The sequence below is a fragment of the Dipteris shenzhenensis genome, chromosome 10, assembly GCF_047967505.1.
Source record: "Dipteris shenzhenensis isolate YYH24624 ecotype China chromosome 10, Dip_SZ_1.0, whole genome shotgun sequence".
NCBI lineage: Eukaryota > Viridiplantae > Streptophyta > Polypodiopsida > Gleicheniales > Dipteridaceae > Dipteris > Dipteris shenzhenensis.
Genome location: NC_141605.1, coordinates 24,522,193 through 24,535,612, shown reverse-complemented (window position 1 = coordinate 24,535,612; position 13,420 = coordinate 24,522,193). Strand labels below are relative to the sequence as shown.

Sequence of the window (13,420 nt, the reverse complement as noted above, 5' to 3'; positions counted from 1 at the left end):
ATATCTTGATATTATCTTTGTGTGACTTATTTTTCTTATTTTTGCTATTACTTTTTTCTAGAAAAATTTCCAAATAATGTTCTGATGAAGAAGTTACATCACTGGTAACCAAAAAAGGAAGAATATTAAAGGATGATGCAATGATAGAAAGAGAAAGATATCTTAGAAGGGCACCTAGAGAGGCCACGAAACCAAATTTATTGAGTTGGGACATCGTATTAAGGTGGATGTAAATGAGGAACAAGTTCCATGTGGAATACACAAAGATTCATATGCTAAGACAATAACCCAAGCCGTCCGTAGGCATATGGATATCTCATTGCAATCAATTAGAGTTGTACCGATCATTCAAAATGAGGTAGTGAGAAGATATGTTGATGTAAGGCTTGACTTTTTCTAGATATCTTTCGATGGTCTTATTTTTAAATTTTTAGTATTTAAAATTTCTTTTATATCATGAATACTTTTGTGTATATTTTATTGTATTTGCAGGCTTGATATGAATGTAATATCAGTGATGACAAATGCTAGAAAAATAAAGTCTCAAAAGCATTCAGAGTGAACAAACAGGCTGTATGTGAATTTTTTAAGTATTCTATTAAAAACTTGGTTACTTTAACATTGATTTTGTTGAGTTTTTATTAATGTGTTGTTTATTATGAGTTGATGCTAGGCTTATAGTGTTTACTTATAGGATGGAGATGATGCACAAAAACCAACATGGCTATTAGATGATGTATGAGAAAGAATAAAGCCACTGGTAAATTCAGAGGAATTCAAGGTACACACACACACACACACACACACTTTATTGCAAGTATCATATGTTCTCTGTTTACTCTATTTAACTTAACTACCTTTTGACATTGTTTTTCAAAGATCTAGTGAAAGAAATAAGAGAAATAGAAAGGCCCAAGAAAATGTTACAAATTTAGGTCGAAAGGGTTATGTTGGAATGAAACAAGAACTTGTAAACATGTAGATCTCTTGACTTCAAAGGTCTCCTTCATATCGAGAGATGTTTTTAGAAGCTCATACCTCGAAAGGATATGGGATGAAAGGAAGAGGAATAATATCTAACTATGCATTGTCTAAAGAGACCAATGGTGTTGTTTCATTAGAGGTACTTCATGTTCTCTTTGTTTTATGAATAGAAATTATTAATAAATGAAATATAATATCAATTTGATATATTTCATGTTTTCTATTGTGTAGGATCCTAATCCAAATGACAATGGGGATAATAACATTTCTAGTCCAAGATTGGTTGTATCTACTGAAGAGACTACTTGTAAATTTTTTTTTGCAATCGATGATTTAGACCAAGTGATACATGAGAAGACTGCTGAGTTGCAAAGAAAGCTTCATGTAAAGGATAAGGCTATGGATGCCTTGCAAGAACAACTTAATGATTTGAGGAAAAGCATTTCTGCTCTACCTTTGGTAAATTTCATGTCTACTTCATGATAATTTTCACAAAAAAGATGATTCATGCTCATACAGACACACATAGACACACACACACACACACACACACACACACACACATGTGCATGTACGTGTATTGTAGATATTGTTTTGAAAAGGTTCATGGATCTTTGAGTAGAGTAGAAAGCATTCACATGAAGCATTATTAAGTATCATATTTACTTCATTTTAAAAAGGTTCATCAATCAACAATTGGAGTAGAAAAGACATCAGCACAAACAAATGACATATGTGTTTTCCAAGTAAGTTAAATTTATTTATTTTTCTTAATTAGTATGGCAATGACCATAACATTTTTTGATATTTTTCATAAAGATATTTTAAACAAATATTCTACTAATGATCTCTTGAATGTATCTTCGTAGGTTGATGCTTTTTAAAGGGGACAATGAGTAAAGATCTTACATAAGGACTCAAAAGACATAGTTGGAATAGGGACAATAATTAGTTTTGATCCTTCATTTAGAGCTCATACTATACCAATAAGAGTTAGTTATGTAGCAGTATGAGTTGATGATGTAATAATTAAGGATGCTTGTATATTTAAAGCAAATGATAAGATTCAGACATTAGGTCAAGCCGTAGGCTTGAATGTTGCTTGGAAAACTCTTCATGTAATTCTTTATAATTATATATTTTATTTTGTTACGTAAAAATTGTATTATTTATTTCTCAATCAACTATCGAAAAATATTTGTTATCAAGTAAAATGTGTGTTATAAAAGGTAAATGTTATTCCTTAGAATTTTAGATGACTTCTTCACACTATGTACTATGAGTACTGATGCACTTAAGACTTTTGATTAATGTTTCACACTTAGACAATAAATTCCATTCATGGATACCGAGTATCAAATGTAAAATTTTAGTGATTTAAGATTCCAATGTCATGTAACCTTTTGGTCCATTTTAAAAGCTAGTAAAAGTTAAATTTCTTTTGCCCATTTTGAATGCTATTGAGAAATGGCAATTGTGATTTCATTTCTTACCATTTGTAACATAATAGTCGGCATTTTGTAGTCACTTTATTTCCATTTTCAACATGAGATCTTGCAAATTTTAAGTCATCTTTTGCCATTTCGAATATAATAAGTGAAAAATTTTATGTCACCTTTTGCCTTTTCAAACATAACTTTTATGTCACCTTTTGCCATTTCTTTCACAGTTGGTCTCAAATGTAGTGCCATTTCATGCATTAAAAATGGCAAAAGTATATAGTACTTTTGGTTGCCATTTCGATTATGGAAATGACAAAACTATATGGCACTTTTAGTTGCCATATATATGGGCTTTTGGTTGCCATTTTAGACATCAAAATGGCAAAAATATATGGCACTATATCTGGCCCACGACCTAGTGCAGTAAGCTAGGGTCCATGGCGGTGGTCGAATCCACACACACCTCCTGCAAACACATGCACATGCTTCAACCACGAAGCCAAGGTGCCAGCTTGACTCTTAAAAAATTATTAGTAGAAGTTTACCAGACGTGCTTTTCTCCGAAAGGAAGCTTTTAAAATCTTACCCACAAACAAAACTCAAGCTTTATTCACAGCTACTGCAACCACGCACACACATACAAGGGATGTTTACTTAAAACTAAGGCATTGATCTCACGATTATACTCCTGGGAGTGATATAATCACTTCCGCTGCATGTCAACACCAAGGAGCACCCTGAGCTATCTGCACTCGTTTTGTCATGGACGTGTTGCCCACACCAAATACGTGATTAAAGACTGGTTATCATCTTCAAAAAAATAAGTAGCCCAAATTGAGATGGAACCACGATCATCGACAGAAAGGACACAATCCAGTTGATCTGTGGCACCATTGACGTCGTTCGTATAGGAGGCCCACAGCGGCTTATGGTTGCCTTCATAAACCACAAAGTTACAGTCGGTTTGCATAAGAGCGAAGCAGTTTTCACCGAGTCCATTAGTCCCAGTGGCGAACCATACATTATTATCATTGTCGTAGAGAACAAGATTGCAGTCAACCTGCATCACCAAGCGAAATGCCTGCCCTGGGGCCTCGAGATACTCGTTGTTAGCCAATTCCTCTCCGTCGATGTCGTCACAGCTAACAAGGTATGAGCCTTCAATCCAACAGTCTGTACCACCATAGTCTAGAACGTGTCCCAACGACCCATTGCGAGATTGGCCATGAGGTGTCAATGATCCATTGTCGATCACTTGCACCTTGGAGAGATCAGTGACAGGAGGAGGAGAGAGAAAGCCTGGACCAGGTCTGTGGGAGATCACTCGTAACTCATAATGTGCTCGATCTACTACGAACTGAATGCGAACTCCTTGGTCTACCCCACGGATGGCCGTTCGACGAATGGCGATAGTATTTCCGTAAGGTCGATTGTATGCATTTATCATGGCAATTAAAATAATGTTGCAGCGATTGATGAAATCTTGACCGATGATGGGTTGGTTGGGGATGTTGTCACGGGACATGCAGAGTGTACAAAAGATTAGTGTGACTCGGATTCGGTAGCCCGGTACGCTGGCGGTGTAGCTATGCGAGAAGTCGGGATAAATGACGGCGTCAATGGGGATCTCGTTAATGGCACGACTAATGGCATTCGGGATGGTTGTGTGGACTCTTCTTGAGGCTGTGAAACGGTTGGTGTCGGTAAAGGTGACGGCCGTGCATGATTTGGTCATTATGAAGATGAAGAAGATGATCAGAACATGCACCGAGGCCAGCACCGATGAAGCGAATCGATCCATGTAATCTTACAGAGTCTAAAGACGATTCAACAGCGTATATACACTACAGCTTGATCGATTTGCAAGAAAGAGCAAGCGCAATATGCATGCATTCATGCTGCTGTGCGCTCCTCTTTATACGAATCGATCCGATCGCTAACATCAGTAATCGACACACGAACAAACAAATATGAAAGTAATTCTTAAATCGCGCTTTGGTTCCTCCATCAAAGATAGTTGCAACTTGCATCGTAGTATTATTTAAATCCCGCTTTGGTTCCTCCATCAAATATGCCCTCCTTAAGTTGTATCGTAGTACTTCTTAAATCGCACTTTGGTTCCTCCATCAAATATTTTTAGTGTACACAAAGCCATTCCAATACAACCACATCCTTCAAAAATCCTAGAAGCCTTGGGAGACCTTCTCGAGGTTTTATTCCTCCCTAGAAAGTGGAGTCTGGGGAGACAATGTAGAAATGAGAATTGGACATGCCACCCAATCTCCATTTTCATCATTTCTTATGTACGAAATGTCAATCATTTCTTAAAGTGCTACTTATTTGTAGAAATGGTAATAGAAAATGGAGATATTTTTTATTCATAGGAAGAAGTGACTCCATAAAATGGAAGTCAATTCTTAGATAAGAATGGGAGCAAGAAATGACAACCATTTCTTGATTGCCCTTTGTTAGATAGAAATTGCAATAAATTAAGACATTAACATGATAATAATCCCAAGCATAGCATTTTATGCAAACTAAGATAAACGATGAGTATTATAAATCATTGAGGTTATTATAAATAATAAATATTAGAAATCCTCCAAAATATTATCGCAATAATAGTACATTTGTGGGAATATAACTTAAACTTAGAGAAGAACTCCAATTGTCTCCCTTTGAATTAAATATCTTGAGGTCTTGAGAGCATCTCTAAAAGCATATAACATTAAAACTCTCAATATATTTAAGTAACAATATATAAATACTATTCTTGAAGCCCATAACTTACTCGGGGGGTTCACCTCCAAAACTTTTAGTGTACCATGTGCATTCAAAAGGAGGGGTATTTTAATCCCACTTTTAAAAAGAATTTAATAGGATTACAATAACAGAAGGGGTTTTTAAAATTCAAATTTAGAAAAATAGCTTTTAGTTCATAAGTAAAGAGGGGTGGTTTTATTGGTGAAAATTATTTAGTTGAGGGGTTTTCTAAATACCCCTTAAACGCATGTGATACCTAGGACTTTTTGGTAGTGCACCCCCAAGATAGCTTACGTTCACATATGAGCTCTAGAAGAGACTCTTAAGGCTCTTTTACAGGAGCTCGTAGCCCCCTATTTGCACCAACCACATGCCTTGCTAATTGACTCAATCTACCATAAAACCGACCCACACATCCCCATACATGGAGCTGTGGGCAGATTGTCTTGGGCTATGTATTGTCCAACTTGGTTGGCAGACTGACCAACCATCCCATTACTATATAACGGTAAGGCATTGTCCATTATTAGCCCAGCTTGTTTGTATGTAGGCATCCCACCCTTTTGTCTGCCCATGACCTACCATAGTAAGTTGGCTCCAACCAGTCCTAACCAGGACTTCCCTATGGCTGACCTTTTCATAGCTTCCCCCACCATATGATGCGCTTCTTTTCCTACCTCAGGAGCTCCACACAACCTTTGATTTGCTCCTGGTCTTCTCTCTACTAGACACCTTATCCATAATGTTAATCCATGCTCCTAGACATGTTGTGAGGTGCTGCCCATATGGCAGCCATGGATGATTTTTTCAAGTTAGTTTCGTTATCAAGCTAAACTTTTATATTGGTGTTGAAAGTTTGTATACCGTAATAAAAATAAATGGCTAAAACATTCACCAGAATTTGAAACTCTTATGTAAAAAAAATTAAAGTTTTGTTAGGATTTACATTTTTTCCTTCAAAATTCCAAAGAATATATATAAAAAAGTACTACATTCTACTAATATTGTGAAACTTAAAAAATGATATTGAAAACTTTCGCCAAGATTTTATATTAATATATAAGCACAGCTTCGATAAAAACATCGTTGATATTGGTAGCCCCCTCTCTCTTTTATAGGCATATCTTGCCCTAGGTTTCACTGCTCCATGCTCTCCTCATTTGGGGGCTTATGAATGGGGAGGTGACCTTCCCAACACAAATATGTGGACAAATGCAACAAAAATAGCCAATAAGGCTTTATAATGAAGGTATGTAAAGTGCAAAGTGAAGTAATGTGCAATCTATCCACAATACAATTGCAGTATGCCCATTGATGAGATCTTCTCATTGATACAATTGACAATATCTTTGACAATTGTGAACTGTCTCAATGAACCCATGATGGCCCAAGAATAGCCTAGAAGGCTATACAAGGTTTAAATATGTGAGAAAAATAGCCAATAAGTGCAAAATAAAATAAGGTGCAAAATGGAATAAGGTGCAATGTACCCATTGATACAACTTCAATTTGCCCATTGATACAATTCAAATTTTCCAAATTGATACAATTGCCAATATCTTTCAAAACCGGGAACTATACTTAGGATGGTTGGTTTCAAGGAGATGTTATGGTGTGAATCCACATGTGAGTGAAGGGACCAACTCTAATAGGAACTAATAGAGTGAATTCGGGCATGGCTTAATTGGCTCTAGTGGAGAAATTCAAGCGTCCTCTTTAAGGTAAACTAGTCTATGATAATGTAGACTACACCAACCATCAAATAGGGAGAAAAAATAAGAACTAATTTCTTTTCCTCGGTTCTTTTTAATGTGTTGGGTTATATGCATTGAAGAAGAGGCTTGAATGTGCAAAAGAAGTGGTTTTTACACAAAGGCTAAAAATTATGTCATGTGACGTAGAGCATGTCGAGGTAGAAAAAATGATTGATTTTTGTTTTTGGTCTAACACTAAGCAATTAAAATATATTTAACATTATTTTAAAGTATAATTTATAATATTATATAAATTAACATAATTTTAACATTAAATTAAATTTGTTGGTTTACATTAAATATGTTTTAACTTAAACATGTCTAAACTACTAAGTAAATTTTAGTTAGCTTACTATGTATTTTAATTAAATTAAATATATACCAATCTCACTAATTTATACTCACTAATTACTTTAAATATAAACCTAATACAAAATAAATTAAATACATTTTAATTTAGTGAATCTAAACTAAGCTAATCTAAAACTTACTATTAATACTAATTTAATACTAAGTATTGGAAATATAGTCCAAGCTAAATTTACTTTTAATTATACTTAGTAAAGTAATTTATCAATATGTTAAATAATCATATTCTTATCCTTAACTAAGTGATTTAAATATATGTTAAATACTCTTTAAACTCAATATAGTTTCAAATGTACATATGATTTGACCTAATTCTAACGAATGTGTTCTAATCCTAACCTAATACTAATCATTAATTTTAAAAAAATAGTTAGTTAGTAGGGTCAATGTTTGCTTGGGTGTAAACAACTGTGGAACTATTTTCAGGACTTTTTTGGGGCTGTGACATGACATGCTCCAAGGTAAGATTTTGAATTTAGGACGGACGTGCGCTCTCATTGAAAATTTTCCCAACATCATGATGCCGCACCAGGATAATAATGAGACCCAATTTGTTTATTCTGAACACCTCAAAGCTAGACACACGGCATCACTTCCCTGCTTCACATAGTGTAGCCTTTGGCCTAACGACATCATGCATCTTTGCACTACTTCACACAGCACAAACTCTATCTTGGCCACCTATCATCTTACAACATTTTGTCATAGCTTTGCCACCTGTCACTAGGCAACATACCCATGCAGATCATGAAAATTCAAGGTTGGCTTGGAAAGACCATTGCATTGGTTCTTCGTGTAATAATGAGACGTAATCTATAATTTTGAACAGCACTGCAGTGCAGTATTTGGCCTCTAACTACTTGTCATTGCCCAATCTTTTGTAGCATCTTTGCCACCTATCATCGGGCAGTGCGCCCATGCAAATCAAGAAAATTCAAGGTTGGCTTGGAGAGACCACTACACTAGTTCTTGGAGTTATGGAGTTACCTGTTTTGCTTTTCACAAAAGGAGATCTATGATGACCAACGTGCTAGTAAATAGAAGATCTATGATAACATTACATTGGTTCTTAAAGTTATATATTAGTGCACCAAGGAGAATGTATTTCCTTGTGCAACCAAGGAGAATGCAATTGACGATATGGCCCTTGAGGGGTCCCATTTATGAACAAGGGCCATATCAACATGCCATATCTATCTAGTGGCATCAAGGGATATTGTATAATGCATGTCGATATGGCCCTTGCCCCTTGAGTGGACCCCTCAAGGGCCATATCATCAATTGTATTTTCTAAAAGTTTAATTGTATTTTTCTAGATGTATCTCCATGCAACCACCGTGCTAGGTTGTTTGAGCTATTTTAGTGCTATTATGGTCCTAAACCAAGGAAAATATAGTCCTACTATACTCATATTTTAGTCCTCATTGCAATAAATCCTAAATGAGGGAAAAAGTGTTCTGAGCCATCGTGATGACTAGAGGTTTGGTGGTATCATCCAAATAATCAATTACTATTCATCAAATAAAAATTGCACAAAAGAGATTACATCTACATCTAATAACAAGTTATATAAAAATTAAGAACAATTTATACTGAGAGTAAAAAAATGGAAGTACATTTATAAAAAACTCAGCAATTGCTAAGAGCCTTAGAGGCCAAAAGATTACATCTAGCGACCGTAGTTGATGAGTGGTTTATATGAAAATTAAGAGTAGTTTATATTGAGAGCCTCAAATTAAAGAAAGAGATTACATTTGTAAAAACCCAGTAATTGCTGAGAGCCTTAGAAACCCAAAGATTACATCCAATGAGCCAAAAGATAACTGAGAGCCATAGAGGACAAAAGATTACATCCATCCATTACTAAGAGATTATGAGCCTCATTGAGCAAGAGGATATTTGTACAACTTAGTATTGCAACCAGCCCAGCTGGCTGTATTAGAATTTTTTAGGGAGATAATTGAGGAGATGATGAAGAGGCCGATGACCGTGCACATTGCCAGGACTCAGATTATGCCCCCCCAACAAGAAGAGAGTACTCTATTGTAAAAAATCCTAAACGCTTTGTCAATGTCTAGGGGAATCTGTATAGCCGATATCCATATAGAAGCCAGAGGTGTGCATTCCATCCAAGCTGATGCCATGCAGATGTGGGGGTAATCTACCGAGGGAACGAAGGGATTCTGAAAGAGCCAGCATTTCCAATGTTACAAAGTGCAACACAATCACCTTATACCAGAAGGCAAACAACATTGGGATCACGTTGCATTAAGGGGTGGTAGTAGTTACAATAGGCATGGTGAAGATGAGTGGGTGAGCAGGGGAGCGGATGAGTAGGGGAGAAGATGAGTGATGAGAGTTGGACAAGGGAGTGTGGAGCAAAGTAGAGAAGGGGTGGAAGAGAGCTGGAGGAGGGCATGGATGATTTTTTCAAGTTAGTTTTGTTGAGAAGCTAAATTTTTATATTGGGGTCGAAAGTTTGCATGTCCTAATAAAAATAAATGCTGAAAAGATTTGCCACCAGGATTTAAAACTTTTACGCAAAAAAATTGAAAGTTTCACCATCACACCAAGACTAAAATCCAGACATCCCAAGTTTCTCGGTAGTCCAAGATAGGTAGAAGGAGAGGATGGGGAGAATTAAATACTTGAGCAAGACGTTCAGCACCAAATAAACTTGCAATCCTTTGCTGATAGTTTATCTTTAGACCAAAAAGAATTACAACTTGAAGCTCAAAATGAGGCACAAAAGGTTGATTAGGTACAAAGGGACTCCTTGGTTGAAACATTACCAACCATAGCCGAGCCCTAGAAACCTTTGTAATGAGATCGAGAAGAATTCATTCAAGACGAGCTTATCCACATGAATTAATAAGTAGATGTGCCAAATCTCCCCCCAAGCTTGGGGAGCATCCCACTCTTCGGACAATGTCACCCTTTTAATTACCTCCGATGCAGCAAGTAGCTCGATCATCGCACACAATGAGTAGAATTGAAATCAAAGTCCTCCCAGTGTATCACTAATTCTTCACCTTGAATCATCCATGGTGTATCATCCCACCCGTCGTCTCCTTGAACAATGCATTGTACAATCAGTTGTTGAAGATTGACATGAAGATCAAGAAAGAGATCTCGCCAATTGGTAGCTGTAATGAGCGGAGGACCAAGCACCAAATCCTTCAACTAGTCGAGAAGTGACATAGATATCCACCCTCCTCATGTGGCATGCGTCCAAGGAATGAACTTGAAAAAGTTTAGAATCTACGATCTAGTATCAGATATGAATAGAGCACATGAAATGAAGTACTTTTGCTTTTTACAACAAGAGGAAATTCCCTACAGTTAGAGAGTTATAGTTCATGAGATTTCACCATATAAGCAATATATGTACACTTTCATCACTTCCTATTTGTTGGCCCATTGGTAAGTCTCCCTTTTGTGAATGGGGAGGTCTTTGGTTCAATTCCCACTCCTTAATAAAAAGAGAGGAGAGGAGAGGTTAAGAGAGAGAGAAAGAGAAGGAGAGGAAGAGGATAGGGGCACGAGATCTTTTGAAGGAGCCTGAAAAGTCTATCCGTGATGCACAGGTGCACCAGAAGACGCAGGAACCCAGGAAAACAATTGTGATCTATCCGTGCCGTGCAGATGCACCAGAAGATGCAATAACTTAGAAAGTAGTCCCGATTCGTGATCTGTTTGCGACACGTAGATGCACTAGCTGCAACCATGGAGTGTGTGGGTGTTGCAGATGCACATGAGTGATTTTGCAAACACGGTCGACGAGAAGATGTGTGGTGCTGCACAGGAATCCAGAAGATGCGCAAGAAGCGTAGGCTAAAGGTGCAAGAACCAAGAAGATGTGCAAGAACCACAGGCTAAAGGCACAGAAACTGAGAAGTTCTGCAACCGTAGAGATGGAGAACTACGAGTAGGAGATACATAGATTGGAGGCACAGAAGCAAAGAACCGCACACAAAAGGTGCTGTAGAACTACACCTAGCCGTTGGAGTAATGAATTTTACACCACTAGCTATGGAGATTTCGATCCTAGTTTCCAGACCAGTTCTATTAATTAGAAAAGAATATGAGGCATGATGCTAGACACAAGGCATGGCGATGCTCGAGGACCATAGAGGAAAAGGGAACATGAGGGAAGAAGCATTAACATAGGTGGGGAAGAAAAGGATTAAGAGGGGTGGGAATGAAGAGAGGGACTATGCCACAAGGGGGAAGGGAGAGGGGGAAGAGGAGCATGTACATGATGGGAGGTGGAATGTAGAGATGGAGACATCAAGGGAAGAGAGTCATGCTTTATTTGAAAGGAAGGATGGGGGGGGGGGAACTCAAAGTACTAGCTAGGTGGCTTTACAAGAATGAGCGTGTTCCATCAAGGAATAGCCCCCTCCTTTTATAGCCAAGAGAGGGGGTCTCTCCCAATAAATGCATCCTCCCACATGCATGGTGTGTGTGGAAGAGTGTCCCATATGGGCTAGGCGGTTACGCACTCTCAATTGTGTGCGACAACCCTTTGCCTCATTTTTCCACATACATCAACCTCCATATCCCAAGTCTAAGATACTCCCTTGGTCTCTTCCCAATATTATAATAGGTTCAAACATCTAGGAGGACATGTGGAGGGTTGGCACAAGGAATCTTTCCACCTCATCCTACTTTCCCATTATTTAACTTGCATTCGTAGACTTTCTACACCCCCCCCCACATGGGCCTATCCTACATGGAGGGAATAATCCAATATAATATCTATCTCCACCTATTTTATATTACTTCTCCCATGGTCCTTGGGCCATATCTCAGTAAATGCAGTTGTGGGACTGCCTAGGTGGAGGGGTGGTGCATGGAGGATCCATGCCACCTTATCATTTTATATTATTACTACCATGGATTATGTACAACACACCTTATGGGTCCTCTTACATGCCACCTCAACCCTCGGCCTTATGCATACCATATTTTATTATACTATTGCCACACATACAAGCACACACACATATTTATGCCTTTTACTTTGGTCAAATTTATCCATAACAGTGTTCAAGGGGTAGTTAAAAAACCCCTCAACTAAAATTTTCCCCCCAATAAAACCACCCCTCTTTACTTAGCACAACTAACATAATTTTCCAAAAAGCCCCTTATCTTATTGTAATCCTGTTTAATTTTTACAAAAGTGGGATTAAAATACCCCTACTTTTGAATGCACATGGTACACTAAAATATTTGGAGGTGAACCCCTCGAGAGATTTTCTCAAAGCCTTCTATGAGTTTAAAGATAGTGACTTTGCTCGTGAAGTTGATATTTACCAGAGTAGATATGGGAATGACATCAAGAAGAGATATATGCTCGCAAAGAACAAGTTCCTTGATAGATGCAAGTTTGAGCCCATTGATGGGCAACACCTTTGCATTGTAATTCTACATGCCTCACAAAAGTGTTGCCCATCAATGGGCTCAAACCTACACCTTTCAAGGAATCTGTATCTAGCTAGCATATAGTTCTTTTCATCATCATCCTTATATCTTCTCTCGCAAAGTGCAGCTTCATGAACAATGTCAATTTGTTTGAATTCTTGATATGTTGTAAAGAAGTCTGCACATGTATGAAAAGACACATCATATAACACAAGATCATCACTTGCAAGCTTCTTGAATGACATTCGATGTAGTGTGATATTACTAGGAGCTAGTGTTTTGGCCCACCTTGCATCCTCATATAACTTTCTTGCAAACTTCTCATCCAGCTTTCTTTGATTGGTAAAAAAAGTAGATCGATTGATGTGTGTTGTTTGCACTGAATACTGTGATAATCTACATATATACCCTTCACCATCATCAAAGTGTAGATCGGCATTTATAAAAGTATTTGCAATAAGTAGTGATTCTGTAAGCTTGGCTTCTTGAGCTTCTTCATCCTGGTTATCACTGTCATCATCATCCAACCTCTCACCATGTTGTAACTGGGTTACTTTTGGGTTAGCTCTTTCAAGTTGATTCCTTTTTTCTTCTCTTTGAGGTACAACCGTAGCTTACACATGAGGGTCAAACTTAAATGGTGTCTTTTTCTTTTCCTTGCTTATTGTAGTTTGCACTTGT

General features: G+C 37.4%; 1 long non-coding RNA gene across 1 annotated transcript; it reads left to right on the top strand.

Annotated features, from left to right (window-relative positions):
* Window positions 1-743: 743 nt before the first annotated feature.
* Window positions 744-1,291, top strand: LOC147897597 (uncharacterized). The gene is made up of 3 exons (XR_015541672.1): window positions 744-781; window positions 983-1,123; window positions 1,216-1,291. It is a non-coding gene; the product is annotated as an uncharacterized LOC147897597 (long non-coding RNA).
* The last annotated feature ends 12,129 nt before the right edge of the window (window positions 1,292-13,420 follow it).